The 11,094-nt window shown below is 43.9% G+C and overlaps 1 long non-coding RNA gene across 1 annotated transcript; it reads left to right on the forward strand.

The window, feature by feature from the left end:
• Nucleotides 1-4,078: 4,078 nt before the first annotated feature.
• Nucleotides 4,079-7,433, forward strand: LOC128754545 (uncharacterized). Its single transcript, XR_008413932.1, has 3 exons — nt 4,079-4,420; nt 7,004-7,198; nt 7,312-7,433. It is a non-coding gene; the product is annotated as an uncharacterized LOC128754545 (long non-coding RNA).
• Nucleotides 7,434-11,094: the final 3,661 nt, after the last annotated feature.

The following is an 11,094-nucleotide window of genomic DNA, read 5'->3' on the forward strand; positions in this document are numbered from 1 at the left end:
AAGGCGACACTGGGGAGCGAGGGATGCAGTGCGCACGCGCATTTCCAAACGCCTCAAGCTGAGTTTTTTTTTTTTTTTTTTTTTTGAGGAGCTCTGACTGACAGTAGGTCACATTCACTTTCATTTGAAGTTTGAATAAATAAATAATGAACGTTCACTGAACCGTTTACTTCAAGAGATCAGAATGATGAGTGGCACCATGAAGATAAGGGAAGAGTGGCGAGTATGAACGTCACAGAAGTGTTTGTCTTGATGCTGAAGTACAGTGTCAGTCAGATGGCGGTACACCGTGTATTTGTAGAGAAACGTAAGGTCTACAACTACTCAATATGAGCTCCATTACTTACTTCATCACATAACATTTGGCGGTTAGTTAATACTGAAAACAGAAAATAAGTGAGCTGTTGTGAATATAATTCCATGCAACTGCACAAAACAGTTTTGCATTTCTCTGAAGACACAACGGATATTCACTTTGGAATAAATAGAGAGATATTGAGCGTAACAACTCTCGATCCTGCTTGGTGCTGATTGGTCGAATGATCTGTTAAGTGTTTGTACTTCGCTGTTGTCTGTGTATAGTGAAATGTAGTTGTGCATTGCCCTCCAAGGCATGATGTTTGCCAATGATATAGTGATCTGTAGTGAGTAAAAAGGGAGAAGCTGGAGAGTCGTAGGTATGAGCTACAGTATGCAGAGAGTTGAGCTGATGGGGACGGGTTGGAAGAATTGAATCGTCATTTGCTAAAAGAAACTATAGAGCAGCATCTGCTCAGGAGGAGACGGCACTATCAGTTTCAAGGCATCACAGAGCGCCACTGTGGCTTTGATGTGAAGAGTTTCTCAATATTTAAGCACGTACACTTCATCTTGGAATTTCTCCTCTGCCCTGTCCTGCATCCCACTCGTCATGGTATGGAGTTAATATGTTTCCATCGAGGTCTGTTTCCTGGCTAATCTCTTTGATGCCCCTGAATAGCTGCTGTTGTCACGTCTCTGCTCAGCACGTCTGTTTCTCAGCTGATAAGGAGCGACAACTTCATTTCCCCCACGATCCTCCAGCACCACCCTGTTTAATTTACGCCTTCACCCGCCAGAACAATGGTGAACGCGATCAAATAGGAAGTATTGTTTGGAGCTGGTGTTCTGGTTTAGCTACGGACTCACCCACATACACCGATCCTGGGTAATACATGGTGACATAGTCAGGATCCTCTGGCTCTGTCGTGTGGTTTTCTGAAACAGGAACTGCTGTGGTCTCTGGCCTCTGGTTAACTCTGTGCTGCAGCTGGGGCGGCAGGTTGAAGGACCCCTTTGAACCGATGCCAAAGCTGTTTGTGTTGAGCGGATCGTGCGTCGCGGAACGGCTTCGACTGCACTTTTCTGAGGATAGTTCCTGTAGTTTAGTGGACACACAGTCATGGTGAGCTGGAGCTAAAAGGTCAGTGTGAAATGATCCGGTTTCAGCCAAGCTGTCGTCCACATGATGTATAATGTCTGGCTTCCAAGCATTTGGTGGTCGAAAAGTGGCTTTCCAATTCAGATGTTCCTCACGAAATGTCTTGTATCGACTGGTTGTGCACAGACATTGATCCCTGTCTCTTGAGTGACAGCTTGAATCCCCTGTAACACACTTGTGTCTGTCCATTGGAGTTTTCTGACTCTGAGCTGTTGGTCTCAGTCCAGGCTTCTGGACGTTTCCCTGAATTGTCCTGTTGTGCTTAGAAGGAGGAGAACTCCACCTGTCGTCCGGCTGATTTCTGCTGATATACGGACACTGTATATCCTCCTTTGCTCGGCCCCGGTCAAATTGCTGTCTCCTGGCCTCTATATGTGGTGAACATGCAGGGCGAGTCACTGGTGGAGTCGCAGGTAATCTTCTCACTTCGTGACTGAAATAAGTTGCATGTGAGGCATCAGAATATGGACTGTGTTGTTTTGAGCTTGTGGTCACTTCACCCTGCACAGGTGGAGCCTTAATTTCTGCCTGTCTTGGAGGAGAGCTTGATCTCAGATACGGGACACTTGTGTTTCTCTGGAAAGTTCTTGGTCGGCCCTCATCACCCTTTTGGTTCAGGCTTTGAAAGGGACGACACCTCTCTGGAGTTTCAGCCTGGTAATGGTCTTTTTCTCCATGTCCAATCTTCAGGATCGATGCAGGAGTTTCCTTCAGGCTGCTGGCTGCCTGCTGTTGGCTGACTTGCATTCCAGGAGTCGTTGGATTCAGTCTAGCCGTCAGAGTTGGAGATAAACACAGCTTGTGCAAAAATGTTGACGGGCGTCTCAGAAGTGAGGGGGAGGACTGGATATATTTGGTTGATGGCTTCAGTGAATTTAACTCGCCTGCGGAAGCAATGGGGGAGAAGACGTAGGGTGAACTCTCAGACTTGGGTTTGGTTCTTGGAAGTGTTGATCTCTGGATCTGGTTCCTCTGCCAAGTCTGACCAGCTTTAACATGAGCGACTGGTTTATCCAGGAACAATGAGGGTGGCACCAAAGATCTGGAGAAACAAAGACAAAATCACACAAGTAACACCAGATGACTTCATGTCAGCTGACTTGTCCAGCCCTGAATATTAACATTGGTCAAGCTGAATTTTCCATCACAGCTACATCTCAGATGAAGATTGCCCAGTTATTTATTCTCACCGTGTCAGGAAAGGAACTATTCATCATTTAATGTGTTTTCCACCTCCATGTAGTGAAGCTATGACATTCGGATTGAGCTCTCCTCTATTAATGTCAGCATGGATTTGTTCGTTTCGGTTTTAATTGGATTCACTTGAGCAGAAGCCATGCTTCCTGCTCACTGAAATGTGGGGATAATGATCTAAAGATCGTGTCTCATGAATGATGTAATAATGATGTAATAATGTATAACAAGTAAACTGACTGTTGTGGTCGGGCTCAGCTCAGCTTACCTGTCTGGGGTGGACTTTGACTGAGTTTTATATTGTGGTCCGTAGAGCAGCCCGGTTTCATCAAACGGAGGTGAGGTCAGCGAAGTAGATGATGAAGCACCCTGTGGTTGATCCTTATCTGGAACCGTCGACATTTGTGGGACGAAAGGTGCCAGCTGGTCAAAAACATTCATCATTGTCCTGCAGTTTTGCAGCAGTAGGGAGCCTGTTGATTTAAACCCAGCCTTGTCAGCTGCTTGGCAAAATACGCGACCGTCCTGCTGATGTTTTTATGAATCTGATGTGTTTGAATAATAAAGAGGCCCGGCCTCCCTGTTAATCTGAATCCATTGTTTTAAAAGATGAAAGATTAGTATGGTTGATTCCAATCTGTATTCTGGAACTCTATCGCATGCTGTCTCTGAGACATGTCCAAATGAATACATCTGAATCCAATAAGAAAACCACTCAGAGACACCAGTATCTGCCTGTTGCTGTTTCAGTTACACCTACAATTTTTATAGTCGCCACACAATTTGTAACTTCTCGATCTTTATCACTAAATCTCTAGAGAAATCTTACATGTCCAGAGCAATGTGACAAAGTCAAACAGAAGAAGCTCTTGCAGAAGAATCATATTTAAAGTCATGAAAAGGAACCTGACAAACCTGCTGCGTTGATTCTGGCTGCGGTGAAAAAGTGACTGACACAAAGAGCAGCAGACGGTGACTTGAGATGTAGGAAGTGGTGGGCGCAGAAGTGCCATTCTCCCAATTCCTCCACACTATGGCCTCACTGTTCCACTTCCACCCACTGTGGACAGCTCTGTCTCAAAACTGTGCTCATAATCATGAGAAAAAACCAGATGCTTGAAGGTCAAACAGTTTAATGTTGGATTTAAATAAACATTACTAACACTATGGAGTCCAAACAAGAAAATCTCACCCGTTACATTTGGTCCTTCTGAAGTCAGATGTTCTCAGTTTATTAATGAAATGTTTCAAAACTACGACAGTGTTTTGGCACAGACCACATGCTTCTCTGCCATGAACTTCACATTGCAAATATGATATATGTGATTGTCAAATACAAAAAAGTGTTGACACAGGTAGAATATAGTGACCTTGTTAAAGTGCAAGTAACTGCTTGAAATTTTTTTTTCTGTTTTCAGATGGAAAAACAAGGAAATATGATGTTTCATGTCGGATTCTGTTCCGGTCTTAGTCCAGTTGGTCCACTCAACCGCTTCTTCATATCAAAGCGTCACCGTCTTCATCTCTGCAGTTCACACTGGCCACCAGTGGGTGATGCCGCACAGTCTTGCTGCTCCACTTGTGGGCGTCCTGTAGTCCTGGCTCTAGGAAGTACAAGCATGCCCCGAAGCCCGCCAGCACCAGAACCGACACCAGCAGATAGAGCGGCACGAACCAGTCCAAGAACAGCCACGACATTGCTGCTGCCGCTGATGGAGAGGAGAGACAGAGGGAAACAGCGGTGGGCAGGACCTTCCACTACGCAGAGTAAGCAGCAAGTTCATGTGTTGATGTCTCGAGAGAAAGTGTTTTCAAAAGTCCAACACAAGCGAACCATGTTCTACAAAACACATTTCCTATTTAAGTGATTTTTGAAAAGCTGTTGCTGTTATGATACTGCACAGTAATGTTGGGACACATTTACTGTCTATTCAGTAGCTTCATGGAAAGAATCTGTTGGCTGGGGCCAAGGTGGACAGTGTTTCCACTCTAAAAAAAAGAGACACTTTTACAGTTAAAATCAAGTGACAAGTTAAACAATATGCATTATACAGTACATCTCAAATTTCTCAAGTCAGTTCAGTAAAATTAGCCCTGCAACCGTCTGTTTTTGTTGGATATTTTTAATCTTTAAGTACTAAAGTACTTGGTTTGAGATTACTCAGACTTACTCAGTTGTTTAACTTGTTGTTCTTCATTGAATATATATATATATGTAACAAATTGCAGGTATGGTAGGGCTCAATGATATTAAGCATAAAAATGGATCATTAAAAAATAGTAAAAATTAAAGAGAGTGCTTCTCAGTTTCAGTCTGTTTGACAGTGTGTGTGACGTCATGATCTTGTCTCTATTTGTCGCAGATGATGTGTGGCTCTAAGACCTCCGGGTCTCACAGGCACGTTTGAAACCAGAAAAGTCTGAAGCCAAGTTGAAGTATCGTTGAGGTCTTGCTCATAAGTAAGGGAGACACTGACAGTCGGGTTGAAGAAAGAGCTCAGCCGAATGACAGACGTCTATTTGTCAATTGATTTACATTTGTACTCTCAGCTGAGGTCACAGGTTTTGGCTGGTGATTAAAAGATTGCAGCTGAAATCAGACTTCTCAGCAGGGATGCTAGGCTTTGCCTCGGGAGAGCAACTCAGCGTATGTCACTACCCAAACACAAGAATAAATCAAACATAACTACATCTAGGGAAAAAGCTACACGGACAGAAGAAATAAAAGGTCAACTATAGCTGAATAGAAGTCAATAGATTAGAGATTTCAATGTACTGAAACTGAAGATAAAAGCACAGAAAGCTCCACCATTCGGGAGAGAGTGGCAAGTATGACTGGTACTCCTTCATGTGGAGAAAGCAGCTGAGGTGGCTGGTTTGTTGTTCTTATCTTTCCCTCAGAGGAAGGTGGAGAAGTGATTATGTCTTTTGTTTGCGAGTATTCCCCCAGAAGAGCTGTTTTATTCAGGTCCCCCGACCTCAGATTAGTGATGAATGGCTGTGCAGATATTGAAACACGCGTTGTACATGGTGTTAAAAGAATCCTTCCTGACTAGTACAAGTCTAATGTCAGTGACCATTCATTCGTCTTCGCTTCTATGAAGGAGGCAAATATTGACCAGTGAGGGACTAGTTGTTTCTTTTGTTCTGTTTCAGCTGCGGCTCCACCTCATTTCTAATAAGCTCATGGTGATTACGAAGCCGTACCTTTTTTTCCCAAATAAACCTCCAGGGGAGAAACAGCATTTAAAAGAACCTGTGCGTTAGAAGTTGGCTTTAACAGCTTGAATTAATAATAAGTCGTGAAATTGTGTTTACTAATAACACATCTGTTGTATTCATGCATATAGAGTTACATGAATTAAAAATTGAGAAGTTTGTGAGCTCCGCGACAGAGTCAGTTAAAAGCTATCCCAGCTCCCATTTAAGCACCTGGCTTCCTGACTTTAACATATTCAGGTGTTTACTTCTTTTATAAATAGTGCATGGTAGTAAACAACAGCCCCCGGCTTACCTGTAGAGACTCAGTCTGCTGCCCTGAAGGTGTGTGTGGCGGCTGGCGTCGCTCAGCGCTTGGTATTTTGGTGGCGATGGTTTTGTGATCCGGAGCACCCACAGTTGCTTGTGAGGTTCCCAAAAATCACAGGTGCACTCTGTGAGACACGAGAGACAGAAGCTGCATGCGGCTTCATCCTCCAGCTCCTTGCTCTGACGTTGAAAGGAGGGGTGGGGTTGCCATGACAACACCCCTGATGATGGCTGGGAGGATGGAAGGAGTGGGAGGGAAACTTATATAACTATAATCCTTTTTTTTGGGAGGGGAATGATGGAAGGAGGTGGGGGTACGGGGCACCTCAGATGTCTGTGGGTGCTGGCTGCTTCGCTGCGTAAAATCAATTCCACTGCGTTTCACTCAGAGGCCACCAAACCGTTGTTGTGACGGAGAGAGAGCGAGCCGTTTGTCTGGGCGCAGCAACTTTTGCTGTGACTGACGGAGGTAGCAGTTTTTTTATGAAGTCCCTCTGCTGAGGGAGAGCGAGAAAAAAAATCTTTTTTTTTCCTTCTGTCTCCCAGACAATAGCTGAATACAAAGGAGATGATGGCCTACATAATGAAGAGTTGTCAGCGGATGTCATCACTTCAATGTCTGCCAATTTTAGCAGCCGATCTGCAGCCACAAATACACACAGTAGTGAGATAATAACGGCACAGTTTATCAATAAACAGTGCTCGTAGGTGAGCGGCAGAAGGAAAAAGGAACGGCTTTTAACTTGTCATGTCGAGGGAGGAACTTTGAGTCGTGGAAGATGGTGGTGTAAAAGAAGGGTTTGACTTTCATTTCTTATTCAGCAGGCCGTCAGGCATCAAATCTCAAGAACTCCTCAGGGGGTACCAGGATGGACACCGTCGCAGTGGGCATTGAGTCAGCCCCATGATTACACACCAGGGCCAAGGCCGTGATGTCCTTGATGCGGCGCCATTTGGGGTTGGCCGAGCAGAGTTTGCCGGTCCAAACTTTTCTGAAAGCTTGCCGGATTTGACCAGGTGAAAACGTCCACTTCCACTTGACATTTTCTTCCCAAATGACAATTTCATCACCATGTCTTCGAATTACAAAATGAAAACATGGCTTACCAAAAAATTCTCTTTTGTATCAGAATGTCACGTAACATGATGAAAAAGCTGTCAGAGAAAATAACCTTCTTGGAGGTGGAAGCTGTCTAACTACAGCGATATTGCTTCGGAACCCCAGGTGAACAACAACAATGCATTCTCATGTTTTCATTTTGATTTTTGCTGGTTCTGCACAGAGCTGGGCGTGCGAGCGGCAGCAGGAAGAAGCCATACAAGTGACGATCCCTACAAAACTCTGAGAATAGAAGAATGAGGACTAACATAACAACTGAGGGAGGAAGGGGATGTGACAGTGCTCCTCACATCAGTCAGTCGGGAGGGTGAGGTCTCATGGTTTGACGTTACATTAACTTAAAAGAAATGAAGTAACAAGTGTCTTGCCAAGACAACACAAGTCAGTTTGTTTTACAGGTCAGTCAAGGCTGCCCTAAATGCTTCTCTATTTTACAGGTTTAATCTGTTGAAACTAGGATGAGGTGGGTCCTTGAGACTCTAAGGAGGGGAACCGACTTAACAGAGGATCGTGAGTCATCGTATTTATGCCCCAAAAAACCCCCCAAAAAACATACAAAAATCAACAGTACACTCGGTAGCCGTGTCTGACAGATCCAGAAGCAAGTCTGTTTGAAGAAACCATCGAGTGCGCAGCAGGGAGTCAGCGATTATGCTCTGAGAAAATATTAGTCAGAAATAAAGGAAGGCATGCAAAAACAAATAGAGAAAATGGAGGCAAAGATTTCTACACTGACAGGTAAGTTCAAAGACAAATTGTCAAGCGGAAGAAAAAGAAACAATGGAAGGAAAATGACAAAATAAAGATGGAAATTTACAAACTGGAATCAAAGAACAACACAACAAAAACAAGCAATGGTTGAGAGTTACACGATCAGATACTCTAAATTTGTCAAACAAAGGACAAAGAAGTGAACGTCAAAAAGAAGAAAGATTCATTTATATTCTTAAAGTGATCTGCAATTGTGTAATCAATCAATCTATCGATCTTACTGTATCCAACAGTCTACACTTGAGTTTATTTACCACACTCTGGAAATGAAAATGGACGCCATTCATAAACACCTAAAGCTGACAGTCGCTCTGGGGAAAGAAAATACATGAAAAAAGGGGCAGAATTGTGCTCCTCTCGGCTGCTCCTCGGTCCCTCAGATCACATCCAGATGAATGGGTTGTTGTATGTTTAAACTTCTATTCTTCTGCTCTGAAAATACAAACTTTTTTTGTTGTGAAGCTACTCAATTTTTCACGATATAGGGCCCTTTTAAGTTATTTTGGTGAACATATCCTAATCATGGATATATTATACTTTGACAAAGAAAGAAAAATACTGACACTTCTATCCAAATGCAAATACAAAATAGGATTTAGGGCTACAACTGGCCTGAGACTGGCCAGACTGTAGAGAATGTATTACAGCATCTGAGAAAACTACTGCAAGATGCCTTGTCGTGTCGATGCCAATGTCTTCTGTTGAACGAAGGGTTTAAGCCAATGAGGCTACGAGGTTGCAGTCGCTTGTCACTTGAGGAAGCTGGGCTTGGCTCAGCCTCATCATTTTTCAATGCAAAAAACATGTTTCAGTGTGCCCGCGTCTAATGGAAGTCTCTGGAGGGGCTGAAAACATCTGTGAAAAGTGTGTGATCTGGCTCCTTTTATTTTCACCAGAGCACAGCGCGAATCAAGTCGAAATTATTTCATTCAATGTGAGTGAGTCAAACAAAAAAAAGGCACACTGGGACGTCTGAAAGTGCCTCCTCGAGATCAGGAAATCAATTTGGTGAAAAAGGCTGAGGGATATTTTTGCGGCGTGCTCTTGGTCGCTGTGCTAAATGAGGCTTCTAAAGTGCACCTTGAAAGTGCGCCACAGCTTTTAAAGGACGCTAATGCAGAGAGGCCTCTTCATTGTGTGTTGAAATGGAAAACTATCATCAGGTCCAGACACTGAGTTTTTGAGCCCCAGCACATTTTTTAATGAGAAGCCGCCACTGGTATAAGCTAATTAATATTTTAAAACAGTCTATAAACCACCAGCCAAATCATTACTGTGCTGACTCGGAGCAATATTGTGTATGTACGTTTCTGAAAAGCAGATGATGATGTCAGCTGAATTATTTCTCAAACCTTCCCCCTCCGCAGACGGAATGTAATGATTTGTTCCACTTCCATTATTATGCTCACGCAGCTACTTTTGTTGGCGCTTAACTTCCAGATGTTGAGAAGACAGTCGTGTGCTGAAAACGGTGAGGAGTCAAAAATCGCCTCCCACCGTCACCCATTGCTCCGATGAGCCCTGACATCCCTCCTGTGTTTGGGTGCAGATTTGCAAACATCCACAGGTGAGGTGTTCTAAAACACAGCATTCGTCTGCTCCGACCTTCCATCGCCCAGCTGACTCCAGAGAACGGCGTAAGTGGAGGCTTCAGGGGAGAGAACACACAGCTATCTGCCCATCAGGTTCCTCTGGAGACAGGTGAAATTAGAATATATCTTTTCACCACTTGGTGTTTCCAACGCAGCTGACATGCAGAGCATTAAACTGTCATGGAGGTTGAAACCTTTAACACTGAGAATAGCTCCCAGAAATAACACTGAAGGGATCTGCGGACCCATATTTAAGCATATGCAACCAGATATCAATTGACAGTCCGAATCCTCTCTGCAGTTTCTCCAGTAACTTGGAAATGTCTCTCCATCCGTGAGTGTGCTCTTCTCTTAAACAGAGCCAAATAATCCCTTGACAGTTAAGAACTGTTTTGACACCAGCAGCAGAAGTGAGCTGAGCGCCTTGGAGCAAATATACAAGGCTAATTCAGGCAGTGAGGCTTTACATTTCCACTTTCACTGCTCTCATCTGACAGGGCTTCTTCTCACACGCGTCAGCAAGTTAAGACTGAGGTGCACCGCAAACACAGTGTTCACAAAACTCCATGAATTTAAGCTGTTACTGTACAAAATTGTCTTGAAGAGAAGGGAAATAAATAAATAATAAATAGTTACTAATAAATAGTGAGGTGTGCTGCAGGTGTAACAGAGGACTTCAAGGTGGAGGTGGGACTGCAGGGAGCAAGTGGAAGGTAAGATAGGGAGGTGTAGGTTTGTCTTAAAAAAGAGAGGAATGAAGGTTAGCCACAGTAAGATGGAATACATGTTTGTGAATGAGAGGGTCCCAAGTGGACAGGTGATGTTACAGGATGCAGAGATAAAAAAAAAGGTAGAGGATTTTAAGTACTTAGGCTCAACAGGATGGAATCATTGGAAAAAAGGTGTGATGTGTGACAAAAGGGTGTCGGCAAGGATGAATGGGAAGGTGTACAAAAGGGTGGTGAGGCCAGTAATGTTGTATGGTTTGGAAACAGTGGCACTGAGGAGAAGACAGGAGGCAGAGCTGGAGTTAGCAGAGATGAAGATGCTGAGCTTCTCTCTGAAGTGAGCAGGATGGAGATGTTTTGGACATGTACAGAGGAGAGAGAGAGCCTGTACATTGGTAGGAAGATGTTGAGGTTGGAACTGCCAGGCAGAAGGTGGAGAGGAAGATGAAAGAGGAGATTTATGGAGGTGGTGAAGGAGGAGATGAGGTTTGTAGGTTTGAGAGAAGAGGAGGCAGAGGACAGGGTGAGATGGAGGAGGATGATCCGCTGTGGTCACTCCTGAGGGAAATTGTCTTGAAGAGATGGAAAATAAATAAATAATAAACAGTTCATAATAAATAGTGAAACAGCCCTGGTTTTGAGCTGCAACAAAGATTCAAACATGCACTCGTCTTATCCTGCAACGTTGCTGTTGAACTTGAG

The sequence above is a fragment of the Synchiropus splendidus genome, chromosome 2 (genome assembly GCF_027744825.2).
Source record: "Synchiropus splendidus isolate RoL2022-P1 chromosome 2, RoL_Sspl_1.0, whole genome shotgun sequence".
Lineage (NCBI taxonomy): Eukaryota > Metazoa > Chordata > Actinopteri > Syngnathiformes > Callionymidae > Synchiropus > Synchiropus splendidus.